General features: G+C 37.8%; 1 pseudogene; it reads left to right on the top strand.

Moving 5' to 3' along the window:
- The first annotated feature begins 290 nt into the window (after nucleotides 1-290).
- On the top strand, nucleotides 291-2454 carry LOC107873932 (annotated as a pseudogene).
- The last annotated feature ends 15234 nt before the right edge of the window (nucleotides 2455-17688 follow it).

Genomic DNA, 17688 nt, shown 5'->3' with positions numbered 1-17688 from the left:
AAAATCCTTGGTAAGGAGCGCTTCCCTCCAAATAGGGCTCTACTCAGCGTGAATACGAATTAGTTGGACTCCAATGCGGTTACCGAGCACCGGATGAGAAATCAAAAAATAAATAAGCAACCTACTGTAACGTAGTTACACTAGCAAAAGTTGATAATGTGAAGCGGAGAATGGAAGGTGCATATGAAACATTGCAGGATGCTGCTGGTTTAACTCAATTAAGCACAACAATGGAGGAAGTATTTTCCAGTGGTGATCTTCACGGGCTGCAGAAACTCTGGCTAATATGAATTGTTGCTTTATCTCGAACAGGAGTGGAAGTGGTGTGGCGCTGCTTGTCTTCCGTTGGAGAGGTTGTCGAATTTGGCAATATTAGGAGGCAGCTTCAAGTTTTAGAAGATAGACTAGACTCAGCGGTCCAACCTCGACTAACACATGCTCTAAGCAATCGAAGGGTTGATGTAGTCCAAGAAATGTGCGCGGTTCTACTGAGAATTAGGAGATTCAAGTCGTTAGAGCTGCACAACGCCAAGGTCCACCTCAAGCCAATAAAGCAGTTTTGGGAAAATTTTGACTTGAGGCAGTAGGCTGATAAAGTTGCAAATGAGAAAAGTGATAGATATATCATTCCCAAGTTGGCTGCCTAGTTTCTACGATGAATTGTTGCTTTATCTCAAACAGGAGTGGAAGTGGTGTCGGTTTATCTTTCCAGAAGAGTACAGAACTCTTGTACCAAACCTACTAATTGGAACAATGTTCAGCTATTGCTGTTAGTTTTGCATCACAGATCAACCTTGGCACTGGGGAAGCCGCGCCTAAGACAAAAGCCTTGGCTAAAGGCATACTTGACATGTCAAATGGAGATTTGCCAAAAGGTGCAATCAGACTAAACATTTGGAAGCCCTAATTGAGCTTCATAATACAACAGGGAGCTTTGCTAGGAACATTCAACACCTGTTTTCAGACGCTGATCCTCAAGTTGTGTTGGATGCTCTGAAGGCAGTCTACGTTCCTTATGAATCTTTCAAAAGGCAATATCTACAGATGGAGTATGCAGTTCTCTCTGGTGAGATTGCAGGACTTAATCTCAGAGGAGCCGCTGTTACTCCTGTGGGTGTCCAGGGAGTTGAACTTAGTGAAAATGTTCGAAGGATGGAAGAATAAATCCACAAGTCATTTTGCTTCTTGAAGCAGCAGTTGAAAGATGCATCAACTTTACTGGTGGTTCTGAGGTGGATGAGCTAATTCTTGCACTGGATTTTGTCATGCTACAGTATGTTTCCACTTTGCAGGAGAACACAAAATCATTGAGAGCTGCTTGTGGACCGGGTGTGGATGCTATTAGTACAAAAAAAGATACTGTAGCAGAAAGAAGGGAAGCAGCTTCAAATGCACGTAAAGTTGACTTCACATCAGATGAGGAATGGTCATTTGCTCAAGGTGCACTGCAGATCCTCACTGTTGCTGATTGTTTAACCAGCAGATCTCTGGATCCTTGAAGCTTCCCTCAAGGGCTACTCTTGTTAGGTTGAGTACAAGCCTCTCTCTCTCAGTTTCTCGGTCAAGTATTGATCAGAACAAGCCAGATGTTAATGATGATGGAACTGGGCAATTATCTGTGGCTCGAAAGGCTGCCTTGGATGTGGCAGCTGTAAGACTAGTAGATATTCCTGAGAAGGCTCGGAAGCTTCTTAATTATTGGAGCAGTCTAAAGACCCCAGGTTCCATGCACTTCCCGTAGCATCACAACGAGTTGCAGCTTTCACAGACACAGTCAATGACGGCAGTACTTCGCAATTGAATGGATGTTCAAGGTTGCTGAAGGTGCCACAGCACTTTACATGGAACAGCATCGAGGTATCCAGTACATAACAGATCGTGGAGCACAACAACTTTCTGTTGATATCGAGTATCTAAGCAATGTACTTTGAGCTCTATCAATGCCAATTCGTACGTCTTGCTACATTCCAGACATGTTTTTCAACACCAAAAGACCAGCTCAAGGATCTTATCACATCAGATTCAGGGAATCAGCTTGATCTTCCTACTGCTAACCCTGTCTGCAAGATGCGACAGATCAGTTTAGAATAATGACTACTTCTTAGTCATGCTGTTATTACAAGAATGTATCTCGATTTGTGCTGTAGAAATACAACAGCAAATCCATTTGTTGTAGGGAGTTTAGTTTTTCCCTCTCTCCGTAGATAACAATTGTGTTTACTTTCTAGATCATGACAAATTTTTGTACAAGTACATTCTCGAGCTATATGTGAGAGATAAACAGAGGGAATGCATGGATTGTAACTTTTTTTTTTTCTACTTTTTCCTTTGAGGAAATAAAAAAAAAAAAACAGAACTGGTTGGTCTTTGCTTTCGGTGATTGATCGAAGAGTTTCCTTTAACTCGCTCATATTTCTATCTTGTAGTTGCTTCAATAGAGCAGCAAATTTTAGTTACAACAACATAGTCAATGTAATTGCATAAGTAGGGTCGTCCGGGGAGTGTAGAGTGTACGAAGACCTTACCCTACCTTGAGAAGTGGAGAGACTGTTTCGATAGACCCTCGGCTCAAAGAATAGAGAGAGAAATATGAATATCATAGTATATTGTTAATCTGAAAGAAATGTGAAGGTAACTGTTGGAACCTTGAAGTTTTGATGAATGACAATATGAATGAAACAAGTTGAATTTGATTCAAACACTTGATGATAAGGGAAAGTAAGTTGAGTTGAAAAAGGAGTTTTATGTGAAAAAGGAGTTTCATTTCTAAGCATATCTTTAAGAGTCCAATGTGTGGAAGGAGAAAGATTTTGAAAATTGAAGAATTCAAAAGAGTTGGAGTTTTACTACAACACTAAGAAGACAAGAGTTGGAATTGAAGGAGTCTCACTTGAAGTAGAACTCTATGCAATGAGAGTTCTAATTAAAGTAGGAGTTTGAAATAAAGAATGACTCTTTGGAGAGTTATGCTTAAATAGAAGATGCTGCAGCCAGAATAATTCACGCACTTAACAAAATAGAAAAGCTCAATCGATAGATTGACTTCACGAAGTGGCACTCAATCACTGAAGAAACATGTTGAAGAACCTGGTCCTCAGTACAGAATCTAGCTAAGAGTTTTAGCGTTGATTTTTAGAGTTGTTCATTGTGTTTGAGCTATTCATGTAATATTAGTTTCAGTGTGTTATAAACTGAATTAGGAGCTAATCTTCGAATTTGAAAAAACTCAGAGACTTTGGGAACACATACCTTGGGAGGTGTGTGTAGTTAGGAATTAGAGTTTATAATTCCTAGTTATTGAGTTATAGGGATTAGAGTTTATAATTCCTCGTTGTTGAGTTATAGGAATTAGAGTTTATAATTCCTATTTGTTGGTTACAAGAGTTTTGTAATCAGTTGTTGTTGAGGCTCAGAGTTTTTTTTAGTGAAGTTGGGGTTAAATCCTATAGAGGTGCAGGTCGTGTTTTTTTACACCTTTTGAGTCGGGTGTTTTTCACGTAAAAATCATTGTGTTCTTTACTTTCTGTTTACTGCTTCCTTGAAACACGTCAGTGGAACACATCAGGCAACACGTTTCATCGATAAGCAAAAGTTAGGCAAAAATAAGAAAATCAGTAGGGCACGAATTCTTAATAGTAACAGTGTCATTGCCAAACGTCTGATGCTCTTAGGAATAAATTTATCTGTTTGAACAACAGACATTGCAAATGAAGGGATTTTCATTTTCTGAAAAGGGTTGAGAATTTTTTGTTTGTATTTCAGGAAAGAAAAAAGTAATTCAATATAAATAAACAGTTACTATATGATAACAGAATAGTATTGCTTGCACTCTTCAAAATGTGTGGAGGGGTGCACCGTGCACGCATAATCCTTCAAAAGTAGTTCATTTTTGTAAGAATCTAACACGATACAACATCATTTTTGGAGATTTTAACCCTACCACCAGCAAGCTGATTCACAACTTTGTCAATCTTTTGAAATTGATATGGCCATCTGACTTTGTACAAAAACTGGCACGGTCCAGATCAAACCTATTTTCCTCAGGAGAATAACTCTATAAGATGAAAAACATTATACGCCAGTGGAAAATATAGAGAACCTCTAATGTTTTTCTTCTTTTTTACTTTGTGCCATATCAGTTTGAGAAAATCTTATGGACCGATATAGTGTGTGAATATATATGCATCAATTTGCTTGAAATTGAGGTGCAGACGATGATGACTGTTTAACGAAAGTATGAAACACACAGAACAAAAGCATTACAATGTTTTAATCCTTCATAACTGACTCTGACTACTTGGATTTGAGAAACATGGATACGGGAATGAATAGGTATCTGCATATGTAGAAGTACCCGATGTGGGCATCAATAGGCGTTTTGCTAGTATTTCTTTTTATGTATTTTAGAAGAACCCGGTGAAGTAGTAAAGAATCCATGCAACATAGAAGTGAAGTATGTGCCTCAGCTTGATTATATGAAGGCATTAATACTGTCATGAGTCATCTTCTGAATATTGATAAAATAGTACTTCAAGAAGTATTATTTCACGTTGTCAGCCACCTTTGCACGCATCAACTTTGTGCCCCGTCTGTAACAAAGATTCTGCAGTATGATTCAGTAATTTGTCATGGACTACGAAAATCTGTGGATGAAATGATCCTATGGCAAGTTTGATTCCATAATGCCTTTGTTAAGGCATGAAGGAGTTTTGATGATAGACATGAGAATGAAACAATTTGAAGAAGTTGGTCCATTCAAGTGAAATACTCTTGCTGGCACAGGAGTCTAAATGATATGATTCTGCATACAAGACAAGCATAGCTAACATAAATCACATCAGAAGCTGAGTCAAACAAGGAGTCTTGAAGAAGTCAAGTTGATCAAGTAGTCCAGCAAGGAGAGGATTTGAAGAAAAAGAGTCCTATCAAATCTAGGACAAGTGAGGCGGCAACAAAAGGAAAAGAGTTTACTGATAGAGTTCTACTGGAGAACAAATTGTATACAAAAAAAGACTCTATCACGGGTTGGCTTAAATACAACAAATGTGACACAAAACTTGATACTCACTCGAGCACTAAAAAGTCAATCAAAAATCAGCACATCAGTTCATATACTTGAAGAAGAACCTAGTCTCTTACTTAGCAAGTCATAACCAGTGTAGTCATTAGGTTCTTGTATCGTAATGAGTTATTGATTCTAGTATCAGTAATCTGTAAACTGAGTTAGGAGTTGTTGTCTTCAAGTTTGTGAACTCGAAGACTTGGGAACACTTATCTTGGGAAGATTAGTGTTTTTGTAGTGATAGGAATTAGAAGTTTTAATTCCTAGGCTACAAGAAGTCTTGTAATTTTGTTGATTGTTGAGGCTCAAGTAATTTAGTGAAGTTGTGGGTTAAATCCTGTAGAGGTACAGGTCATAATTTTTTACACCTTTCTTGAGTCGGGTGTTTTCCACGTAAAACACCGTGTTCAGTTTTACTTCTGTGAACCACGTTTACTTATCTGTTCCACATATAGGCAATTAGTAGGACGCGTACTCTAACAAGTGGTATCAGAGTGAGGTTGTCTTAAATAAGTCTAGCACCTAAGAAAAATATCAACATGATGAATTCCGCACCTCCTACTGGTCACAATGAAGGTCAATCAACCACTAGACCTCTACTCTTTGATGGTTCTCATTTTATCTGGTGGAAAGCGAGGATGGAGATGTTCATTCAAGATGAAGACTATGAATTATGGGACAGGATTACTGATGGTCCCACTATTCCAATGAAGACTGTTGATGGAGAACAAGTCAAGAAAGTAAGGAGAAAATTTACTCCCGATGACCTGCTGGCCTTGAAGAAAAATGCAAAGACCAAAAACATCTTGGTTTGTGGTCTAGGACCAGCTGAATATAACAGGGTATCTACCTGCACTACTGCTAAGCAAATTTGGGATGCACTGGTAAATGCTCATGAAGGTACTTCCCAAGTAAAAAAATTCAGAATTGCTCTCCTGTTCACTGAATATGAGGCATTCAAAATGAAGGAAAATGAAACACTTCATGAGATAATGACAAGGCTTACCACTTTAACAAATGAGTTGACTTTATTAGGAAAAATCATTTTTGAGAAAGAACAAGTTCAAAAGGTACTGAGAGTGTTACCTAAATCAAAATGGAATGTTAAGGTGACTGCTATTAGGGAGGCAAATAAAGAACTTGAAGGCTTGACTCTGGATGAACTTGTAGGGAACTTAAGGACTTATGAAATGGAAATTGAAGAAATCAAAGAACAAGCAGCCCCTGAGAAGATCTTAGCCTTAAAAGCTTTTGATAGTGATGATGAATTTGAACTTGATAAGGAGCAAGTTGCCTTCATAACCAAGAATTTTAGCAAGTTCTTCAGGAAGAAGAAGGGAGTAGGTACCAAGAAATATTCCAATGATAATCCAAATGGATGCTACAAGTGTGGAAATACTGATCATCAGATCAGAGAATGTCCTCTCTGGGAAATAGAGTAGAGAAAGGAAAAGGTTGAAAAGGAACAAAAAGAAAGGGCCAAGAGAAAGGAAAAAGAAGAACAGGCCATGATAGTTGCATGGGGATCTGACTCTGATGATGATGATGAAGTTGATGACACAGAATTTATGGCTTTTGGAGATTCAGACATTGAGGAAGAAGATGATGCTTCTAAGGTAAGTTTACTTAAACTCAAAGAAAAATTGCATCTATTTCTAAAACTAGACTTGTTTTCTTGATGAGTGATTCAATTGACAATCTCCAAGAATTAACTTCTGATAGGGATGAACTGTTCAATAGCCTTGCAAGCTTAAAATTTGACTTCAATGATCTGATAGTTTGCAAATATTCTGTTGAAAAAAGAAAATTGCACTCTCAAGAACTAAGTCACATTGCTTGAGTCTTCAAATAATGATCTTAAGTCTGAAGTTATTAAATTGACTCTCACTGATAATGAAAAAAAGGTCATGAGTAAAGAACAAGAAAAGGCTGAACTTGAGTTAACTAAGTACAAACAAAAATGTCATGATTTGACTGAAAAAATGAATAAGCTAAGTCAAGAAGTTGCTAAGTTAAAGCTTGATTTGGAAAGAGCAAACAGATGGACAAATTCTTCAAGAATTGTTCATCAGTTGGGTGAAAGAAATCATAATGAAAAAGCAGGTTTAGGTTTTTTTAAAAAGGCTGATAATCTACAAGATCTATGTTATATCTGTGGAAATCTTGGACATCTACTGAATGTCCTGTGGCTGCCAACAGCAGAATTAGAAGTCAAAATATGGCAACAAACTTTTCTCAGACCAAAATACAAGAACTAAAATTGGTCAGAGAAACAAGTCAGGTTATGTGTTTCCTGCATAGACTAGAAGAAATTTAATTCATCCTTTTACTAACAAAACAGGGTCTAAGCTTGTCTGGGTTCTTAAATCTAACCATTGATTTCTCTTGCAGGTGACGGTGAAGGGAACCAAAAAGCACTGGTACTTAGATAGTGCATGCTCAAGACATATGACTGGCGACAAGAAAAAGTTCCTTTCACTCTCCAAAATCGATGGAGGAGGAGTTTCTTTTGGAAATGGAAAAAAGGGAATCATTACTGGAGTTGGGAAAATTGGCCCATCAAATTCAAAAGCTATGGAGGATGTGTATCTAGTGCAAGGATTAAAGCATAACCTGCTGAGCATCTCACAATTGCGTGACAAAGGTAATAAAGTAGTTTTTACTGCTGCAGGGGTTAAAGTCAAAAGGATGGATACCAAAGAGATTGTGCTTACTGCAAGGAGATACAAAAACTATACAAAGCAGATTTAATGGCAATACCAGGACCTGAGTTGACCTGTCTAAGTGCAATGGAAACTGATTCCCTCCTTTGGCACAAAAGACTTGGACATGCAAGTCTAAAACAACTGAATATACTTTCATCTAAAGACATGGTATTAGGATTACCTAAAACCAAGTTTAAGGAAGAAAAGTTATGTAGTGCATGTGTAAGGGGGAAGAAGGTAAGATCTTCATTTAAGTCAAAGAACCATGTTAGTACTACCAAGTGCCTTGAACTGGTCCATATGGACTTGTGTAGACCAATGAGACAACAAAGCAGAGGTGGGAAAAGGTATGTTTTTGTAATTGTTAATGATTATTCCAGGTTCACCTGGACTTTGTTTCTAGCCTCTAAAGAAGATGCCTTTTATGTCTTTAAAATTTTCATCAAGAAAATGGAAAAGAAATTGGGCACTTCATTAGTTTCCATAAAGTCTGACCATGGGACGGAATTTGAGAATGCAAAATTCTTAGATTTCTGTACATCACAAAGAATAGACCATAACTTCTCATCTCCTAGAACACCACAACAAAATAGAGTGGTCAAAAAAAAAAAATAGAACCTTAGAAGATATGGCTAGAACAATGATGCTTGCAGCAAATGTTGCCAAAAACCTATGGGCTGAGGCAATGAGTACTACAACATATATTATAAACAGGTGCATGATCAGACCAATGTTGGACAAGACTCCCTATGAGTTACTAAAAGGTAGAAAACCTAACATTTCTCACTTTAGAACTTTTGGCTGCAAATGTTTCATACACAATAATGGTAAGGATAATCTTGAAAAATTTGATGCTAAAAGTGATGAGGGAATGTTCTTAGGTTATTCAATTCATAGTAAGGACTATAGGGTTTTGAATAACAGATCTAACTGTGTTGGAGAAAGCATGCATATGATTTTTGATGAATCTTGTGATAAGACTAACCTTCAAGAAAGAAGCGATACTGAGGAACACGTTTCACAACATGTTCCATCAACTGAAATAGTCAAACCTGGAGGCATCTTGACAGGGAGAACTGAAGCTGAAGACACAGTGATAGGGGGAACTGAGTCATCAAATGGCTCAAATCAAAATAATAGAAGTGATCCTAGCAGCTCACTTGGTTTGATCCCAAAAGGATACAAATATCAAGGATCACACCTCATTGAGAATGTACTTACTGATCTCAATTCTGGTATTACCACAAGATCTGGACTAAGAAGTATGTGTGCATTCAAGGCATTTCTGTCAGAGATAGAGCCAAAGAAAGTAACTGAGGTATTGCTTGATGTTGATTGGATATTAGCTATGCAGGATAAATTGAACCAATTTGAGAGAAGCAAAGTATGACACTTAGTTCCTCTTCCAAAAGATAGATTAGTAATAGGGACTAAGTGGATGTACAGAAATAAAGTTGATGAGCATGGAACAGTCACAAAAAACAAGGCAAGACTGGTGGTTCAAGGATATAATCAAGAAGAAGGAATTGCCTTTGATGAGACTTTTGCTCCAGTAGCCAGACTTGAAGCTATAAGACTACTTGTTGCCTTTGCTTCTTACATGGAGTTTATTTTGTATCAGATGGATGTGAAGAGTATATTTCTGAATGGCATTCTCAAGAAAGAAGTGTATGTTAAACAACCCCCAGGATTTGAGAGCAGGGAGTTTCCAGACTATGTCTACCAGCTGGACAAAACTTTGTATGGGTTGAAACAAGCTCCAAGAGCTTGGTATGAAAGACTGTCAAAGTTTTTATTAGAGCATGGACATACCAGAGGTAAAATTGACAATACCTTTTTCTAAACTAATGGGAAGGATTTGTTAGTTGTGCAGGTGTTTGTGGATGATATTATTTTTGGCTCAACAAATATGCTTATGACTCTTGAGTTTGCCAAACTCATGAGTTGTGAATTTGAGATGAGTATGATGGGAGAGCTGAATTTTTTTTTTGGATTACAAATAAAGCAGTCAACTTCAGGAACAATGATTCACCAACAGAAATATGTCAAAGAGCTTCTTAAGAGATTCTCCATGGAAGAGGCAAAAGAGATAAGTACTCCTATTGCTACTGCCACTAAGCTGGACATGGATGAAATAGGTTCAGATATAGATCAAAAGATGCATAGAGGCATGATAGGGTCATTATTGTACCTCACAGCAAACAGGCCTGATATTGTGTTCAGTATAGGGCTATGTGCCAGGTTTCAAGCTAAACCCAAAGAATCACATCTAAAATCTGTAAAGAGAATCTTTTGATACTTGAAAGGAACCACTGATATCGATTTATGGTACCCCAAAGGTAGTAACTTTAATTTGGTGGGTTACTCAGATGCTGATTATGCAGGATATCTGGTGGATAGGAAAAACACTACTGGAATGGCTCACTTCCTTGGATCATGTTTGATTACCTGGTCTACTAAGAAACAAAACTCCATTGCCTTATCTACTGCTATAGCTGAATATATTGCTGCAGGTTCCTGTTGTGCTCAACTGCTATGGATTAAGCAACAACTCATGGATTTCGGCATAGATGTTGGTTGTGTTCCTATTTTTTGTGATAATACTAGTTCTATTAACATAGCTAAAAATCCTATTCAACACAAGAGAACCAAACATATTGATATTGGGCATCACTTTCTTAGAGATAATATTAAAAAAGGGCATATATCCATTATGTTTTGCTCTACTGAGGAACAGATTGCTGATATTTTCACTAAGGCATTGAGTAGAGAACACTTTGAAAAAATTAGGTTAGCCTTGGGGATGATTAAAATTGCATAAGTCTCCCTCAATGCTTGACTAGAATAAGTTGATTTAACATGTGATTGTTGGTTATTACATGTGATTGTTGGTTAATTCAGTCTCACACATTAAGCTATGTATCCTAAGTCCAAGATTTTAGAATATGTTGACTCATGTAGGTGTTGATTTTGCAGGAAGTTTGGATTACAAAAGCAATTTTGTCTATTTTGTCATTCAGGTACGATTACTATTACTTTAAAGTACTCTAAAGAGAAACAAGTTGTTTTCTTGGTTCCTTTTGCTCCATTTCAACCGCTAAAATACAAAGAGTCCCTCCTTTTTCAAAAAGTTGCCACTCCCTTTCCCATCATAACTTAAACACCTACTATTATCCTTCTGTCATATACAGTCCCTCACCCTTTCACCTTCCTCATCTTCTCTTCTTAAATACGTCTTCCTTTGTTTTTTTTCTACACTAAAACTTCTCTTCAACCCTCTCACACTCAAGAACACATTCCTGTTTCTCCAATGGCATCCAACCCTTCATCTTTATCCTTTTCCTATTCCTCTACTTTGTCTGTTCAAAATCCCCTTACCACACTCATTCTTCACCCAAACATCACATTACCTCCCTTAATTCCTTCTCCAATCTCCCAGAAATTCACAGATTTTTCTTCCTTCACAAATTTTCAAAATCCTTTTACCCAAATTCCCTCAACTACTTCACCCTTCTCGAGACCTCTTCTTCCTTCTTCAATCCCGCTCCGAATTATTCATGAGGATGATCTTCTAGATGATAGAGACGATCTTCCTATTGCAGACCTAATCCCAAGAAGGTCTAGATCTCAGGTTAAGAAGAAATCCTCTGTCCTAACTAAAGCCACTTCTTCCTCACAGCCCCCTCCAATTACCTCTACTCCTCGAACCCTACATACTCGAGGAAAGAAACAACGTGAAGATGCTAAATTGGCTGAAGCTCTTCAAGACAACAAGAGGAAATGTGTTGTGATTTTTTATTCCACTCCTCCTCCAGTCTCTTCTCCTACTTCTTCTCTTGATCTTCTTCTTCGATCAGTCAAGAAACCTACTACTGTCAGAGCAAAAGCTTCTATATCCTCTGTGAAAACTTTACCTACACCTTCTTCAAAGGCTTCCATCCAGATTTTCTCCCAGATCTTCTACTCGTTCAAAGAAACAAGTCAGTAAACCTGTTCCCTGTGATTCCTCTGACTCTGACTTCAATCTGGACACAAACGTTGAGATAGACCCTGATTTTGAGGTTTCTGCACCTTTATTTCATCAAGATACTCCTGAGGATTCTCACCTTCACTTTCAAAATTGTACATTAGCTAGAGGAAGAGTAGTTAGTAGTTTTGGGGATGTCACTATGCAGACTTTATTAGAAAAATTGGAGTTTCAAGGATGGTCTTATCTCTTTCTACAGGGAGACCTTCAGAGAAAATTTGCTCGACCTGAAGTGTATGAGTTTTATACGAATGGGGTGGGCATTGGCGAGTTGTTCTCTACTACTATTAGAAAGGTTACTCTAAACCTTTACATTGCTGACATTGCTAGAATTCTGCATATTCCTTCTGGGAGTGGGGTCACTATGTCAAAGGAAGTTGGCCACCTCTTGATAATCTGGCTTCAACCCTTGACATATGTAGAAAGTTCTCAGGGAACCCCACATTGGTCAGACATAGAAGAGTGTTTAAAAGGGAGATGTATCCTCTTCACCAACTGTACTTTGTTGTTGTGCATGAGATGATCCTCCCAAGAAAGAAAAGGAGCACTATAGCTAGCTTTCTTGATCTCACTCTCATGGAATTGTTGGACACTGAAGTGCGAATTGATCTACCTCGCCTCATACTAAAGCATATGCAGAGGGTTTTACTCAAGGAAGTCAGTGGACATACTCTACCTTATCAATTCTGGCTTACACCCATATTTGAGGACTTTGGTGTTTCTGTTCAAGTCAGGACCTCATAAACCACAAAGGATATCATAGGGCATGTGAACCACATGATGCTACCTGTTTCCATGAGGAGTGCTGATAATCCGATGCAAAGGTTGAGAAATTCTCTGGCTGAAAAACAGGCTGAGGTGGACGCTGTACAGGCAGCCTTGGACGCTGCACAGGCTGCTCATGAAGAAGAAAAAGGGATCCTCTATGCTCAAATTGCTTCCCTTAATTCGTTGTTCGAAAAAGAGAGCTGAAAATACATATATTATTAGGAAACTCACCTCTCTCATACCCTCCTCTTCTTCTACTTAGCTTCATGACTGATCTTCTCAGGCTATCTTCTTTTGTTTCTCACCCTAACAGCTTGTTCTCTCTCAGTTTACTTTTTGGTACATGTAGTCTTTTCTGCAAATGAATGAAATGGGCTTAGTTGTTATCCTGTTTCCTGCTCCTGTTTTATCATATTGCATTCATGTGATCTTATTCTGAATTTTGATTGTCTTAGTGGTAGCCTCAATGGCCATGGATTATTAAACGCTTTTCACTTGTTGTTCCAACTTTTCGATGATGTCAAAAGGGGGAAGAGAGTAGACTATACAACGCTTATAACCCAAGGATTAACCTGTTTCATTCTGTGGTTAAGTCTTTATTCATATTCCTTATTGAGTATGTCAGGAGTCTGTGATGCTGTTGCTGCTATGTTTGTCATCATCAAAAAGGGGGAATTTGTTAAGGCATAAAGGAGTTTTGATGATAGACATAAGAATGAAACAATTTGAAGAAGTTGGTCCATTCAAGTGAAATACTCTTGCTAGCACAGGATTCTGAATGATATGATTCTGCGTACAAGACAAGCATAGCTAACATAAATCACATCAGAAGTTGAGTCAAACAAGGAGTCTTGAAGAAGTCAAGTTGATCAAGTAGTCCAGCAAGGAGAGGATTTGAAGAAAAAGAGTCCTATCAAATCTAGGACAAGTGAGACGGCAACAAAAGGAAAAGAGTTTACTGATAAAGTTCTACTGGAGAACAAATTGTATACGAAAAAGGACTCTATCACAGGTTGGCTTAAATACAACAAACGTGACACAAAACCTGATACTCACTCAAGCACTAAAAAGTCAATCAACAATCAGCACATCAGTTCATATACTTGAAGAAGAACCTAGTCTCTTACTTAGCAAGTCATAACCAATGTAGTCATTAGGTTCTTGTATTGTAATGAGTTATTGATTCTAGTCTCAGTAATCTATAAACTGAGTTAGGAGTTGTTGTCTTCAAGTTTGTGAACTCGAAGACTTGGGAACACTTATCTTGGGAAGATTAGTGTTTTTGTTGTGATAGGAGTTAGAAGTTTTAATTCCTAGGTTACAAGAAGTCTTATAATTTTGTGGATTGTTGAGGCTCAAGTAATTTAGTGAAGTTGTGGGTTAAATCCTATAGAGGTACAGGTCGTGGTTTTTTACACCTTTCTTGAACCGGGTGTTTTCCACGTAAAAACACTGTGTTCAGTTTTACTTCTGTGAACCACGTTTACTTACCTGTTCCACATATAGGCAATTAGTAGGACGCGTACTCTAACAGCCTTACAGAATGAAGAGGACAAACCTTAAACATTGATACTGGTCCACAGCAAAAAAATGACCGCAACCTTCCAGACACAGAATGTTCATCAAAGATCATACCAATATCCCCTTCATCCAGTTGTTTCGCAAATATTGTAGTACATAAAGTTTTAATTGCAGTTGATCACTTTTTCATAACCAAACCCCATGCATTTAAGGAAGTCGTCGAAATTTTTAACGCAAAATGAGAACTCTCCAGAGTGAAGGATGAGAAAAATACTAGAAACAGGAAACAATGAGCACCTGCAACACTAGAAAAAGCATTACAAACTGAAAATAGGCAGCACACTGAATCAGATACCTGACTGTAATTTCAACATATAGGTTCCACTTCAGCAGTAGGCGGTGGAGCTTCTATCTCTGCCAGGGATGAGTAACCAAGATGAACGGACGCCCATTTCTGAAATGTTCGAAGATCCATCTTACTGATGCTTCCAATTGGATCTATATCTGCTGAACTACAATCATACAGCAAAGATAGACAATTATCACCAGGATAAGTGTTAGTAACAAAGAGAGATGAACTAATATACAGTTCAATTTTTATCTGTTTATTGACATGCTCTACAAGCACAGAAGATCAAATACAAGGAGATTTCAAGCAAGCCGGAATAAGTTCAAACAGTAGTAGGTGGCACAAAAATCCTCCGTTGACTGGATTCAACAAAAACTGCTTCCTACCTTTGTTAAGTAACCACATAATCCTTATTCCTTCATCCATCCACATTGGAGCTACCTAAAACTAAATAAAAACCAGGTTTACTATGGACCCACGGTAGCAGAGATGCTAACATGAAGCTAGCTTGAATGTTTTGCAATCCTAAATGTTCAATGTCTGATCCCCCATCTGCCTGCAAAGAAAGAATCAGGTCAAATTTTCACTGTCAAGCAATAACTTTGTCTTTATTTCGGATATGGTTCCTCTTGGTCGATTGAAAAGAGCCTCTCTACCTGCCAAGGTAGGGGTAAGATCTGCATACTACCCTCCCCAGACCCCACTTGTGGGGCTATACTAGGTATATTGTTGTTGTTGTTGTTGTTCCTCTAAGTCCAACCAACAATTAGTTGCAAAACAACAGGAGGGTAAAGGTTTCGATTACCACATAAAGCAAACAATTAGATAAGGGTAAAATTTATTTCACACTACCTTGCAGCATGGACTTTCCAGTGCGTGTTTGAATCAGAAAAATTCGTGAAAAGATCATCCATCGATGCTAACATTAAAGATGCCAGGATCTATCTCGGCATTTTTATTTGTACAAGTATTTCACATTTACGATGAAATTTATGAAAATTGGCAAACATATTCATACCTAACAATTTTCCACAAAGTGGAAACAAACCTTTGCCCGATTTTTGTGGCTTCTATATTGTCACACGCATGAACAACACTAGTTTGGCTCAATAATCAATTCAAATAAATCTTTTTCAAACATATAAGTTCTGAAAAGAACGGGGTGTTGGTATTTCCAGAAGACAGAAGAAACCCCCAGGAATTCTCCGCTGAAGGTGACATCGATGAATCAATAGAAAATACACGAAATCTTAAACTAGTCATCTGCTTACTGTTGGAGATGATCATTCTTCTCTCTAATTTGATCCGCCAGTAAAGGAAAAACAAAACCCTTATAGTTCAGATCAAAGGTGTCATTAGACTCAGATGGGAATATTCACTTCTCGGACTGCTAATGAGTCCCTCGATATTAGAGAACAAATGTCATTTAAGAATGAAATCTAAGTAGCTTTGACTCCTAGAATTCATGAGGTTGGTTGTCAGCTTTGGTTTAGCAGGCAGTAGCACAACAGTGAGTCTAGCCGGGATTTCAAGATGACCAAATTCTCATATCTCCAAAGTTCAAACTTTCTACATGTATTAGGATCACTAAAAGGGCTCTCAGTTCTGGACCAAAAATATGCTGTCCAAGGCCAGGCAAGAAAAGAAGCCGTTTGCAAATTGAAAATGAGCAAAGCAACTACAAAAGAGTAAATTATTACTATAGTCGTAACTAGAGAATATCCATAAATGAGAATAGAAAATCTGAAATGGAGAAAATAATGGCACTTTGCTGACATTTATTACCTATTTTCAGATACCATAAAAATAGTATAAACAATGTGTTCAGCAAAATCTTTGATATCAGTTGGAAACTGGCCATCAGTATAATGCCAATCCGAATGCCATCAGCTTTTACCTGTTCATCGCCATTTGCAATTTCTCCATTGACATCATTGGTGAGTAAACTATAGAGAAAACAAAGCTCAGTCAATAATCCGCTTGGCTTCAGACACACTGGTCATGCTATTTACTTTTACCTTTTAACAATAAGGTTGACAATCCAACCAGCTCAACGCAATTTATCAGTCAACGTAACATAAATGAAACACGGTACATGTATTACAGAACATGCACAAATAGAAATGCTTGCCTGCTATAGAACACCAGACGCAGAAAATATCTGATGTATAGTGAAAACTTGACCACTAATGTGACGAATCAATGATCCCCCTAAAATTGGCCATGTTGTTAACATATTTAGTTCAGGTACACCATGGAAAGTTCAATCCCAAAACTATATAAGTGAAAGATCATTTTTTTTAGTAACTAGTACATTTTCACAAAGCAGACCTCTACATTTATCATGTTTTCTCGAGAACAATTCACCAAATACAAATCGAGTTAATAATTTGAGTAATCAAACAGCGCGGGTGATTATGTATCATTTTTTCACTGAAGGAAGCTGTTGGTTCACGTAGGAAACTACCAAAGGTTCAGGTGCCGACAGGGACCACTGCATTTTTATTCTTCACTCAGCAACTACGACAAAACCTGTTTACATGACAGCAATGCGATTGGCAAATAATGGCTACAAAAACAGGAAAATATCCGGAACTCAACAACACAGATGGTTAAACGGAAGGGAATCCAATAAACGTTTTACTACAAGATGGCACATTAAACCAACTATAGCAAAAAAAAAAAGGGCAGCCCGGTGCACTAAAGCTTCCACTATGTGCGGGGTCTGGGGAAGGGCCGGACCACAAGAGTATATTGTATGCAACCTTACCTTGCATGTCTTCCAGAGGTTATTTCCACTGCTTGAACCTGTAACCTCCAGGCCATGAGGTCACATGGCCGAAACTTTACTAGTTACTTTATTACCCAGACCATGGCTTGAACCAACTATAGCAAAATGCAAAGTATGCTAAAGTTCCTATCATCGCATAGTACTTTTTTTAAACATACCCAGTGTAAAATCATTGCATTGTGTTATTTCTTCCAAAAAAAACTCTACATACCAAGAGTAGGCTTTTTCTTAACAGGCATAACAAAATTTAAAGGAAACTTTAAATTAATTGAGCTATTAACAATGAGGAATCAGTAAGCAAAAGCATGAACGAGCAATTAATACACAAATCCTTAAGTTGAGTTGGATTAATACTTAAGGATAGTCTGAACCAATTTGTTGGTATTTGTTTGATAGCCCACAAAATACTTAGATACCCCCGCAGCCTCACCAACTCGCTAATGAGGAAAAAGTTGAGGCTATTAT

The sequence above is a fragment of the Capsicum annuum genome, chromosome 6, assembly GCF_002878395.1.
Source record: "Capsicum annuum cultivar UCD-10X-F1 chromosome 6, UCD10Xv1.1, whole genome shotgun sequence".
NCBI lineage: Eukaryota > Viridiplantae > Streptophyta > Magnoliopsida > Solanales > Solanaceae > Capsicum > Capsicum annuum.
The sequence above is the reverse complement of the archived record's forward strand: the minus strand, read 5'-3'. Positions and strand labels throughout refer to the sequence as shown.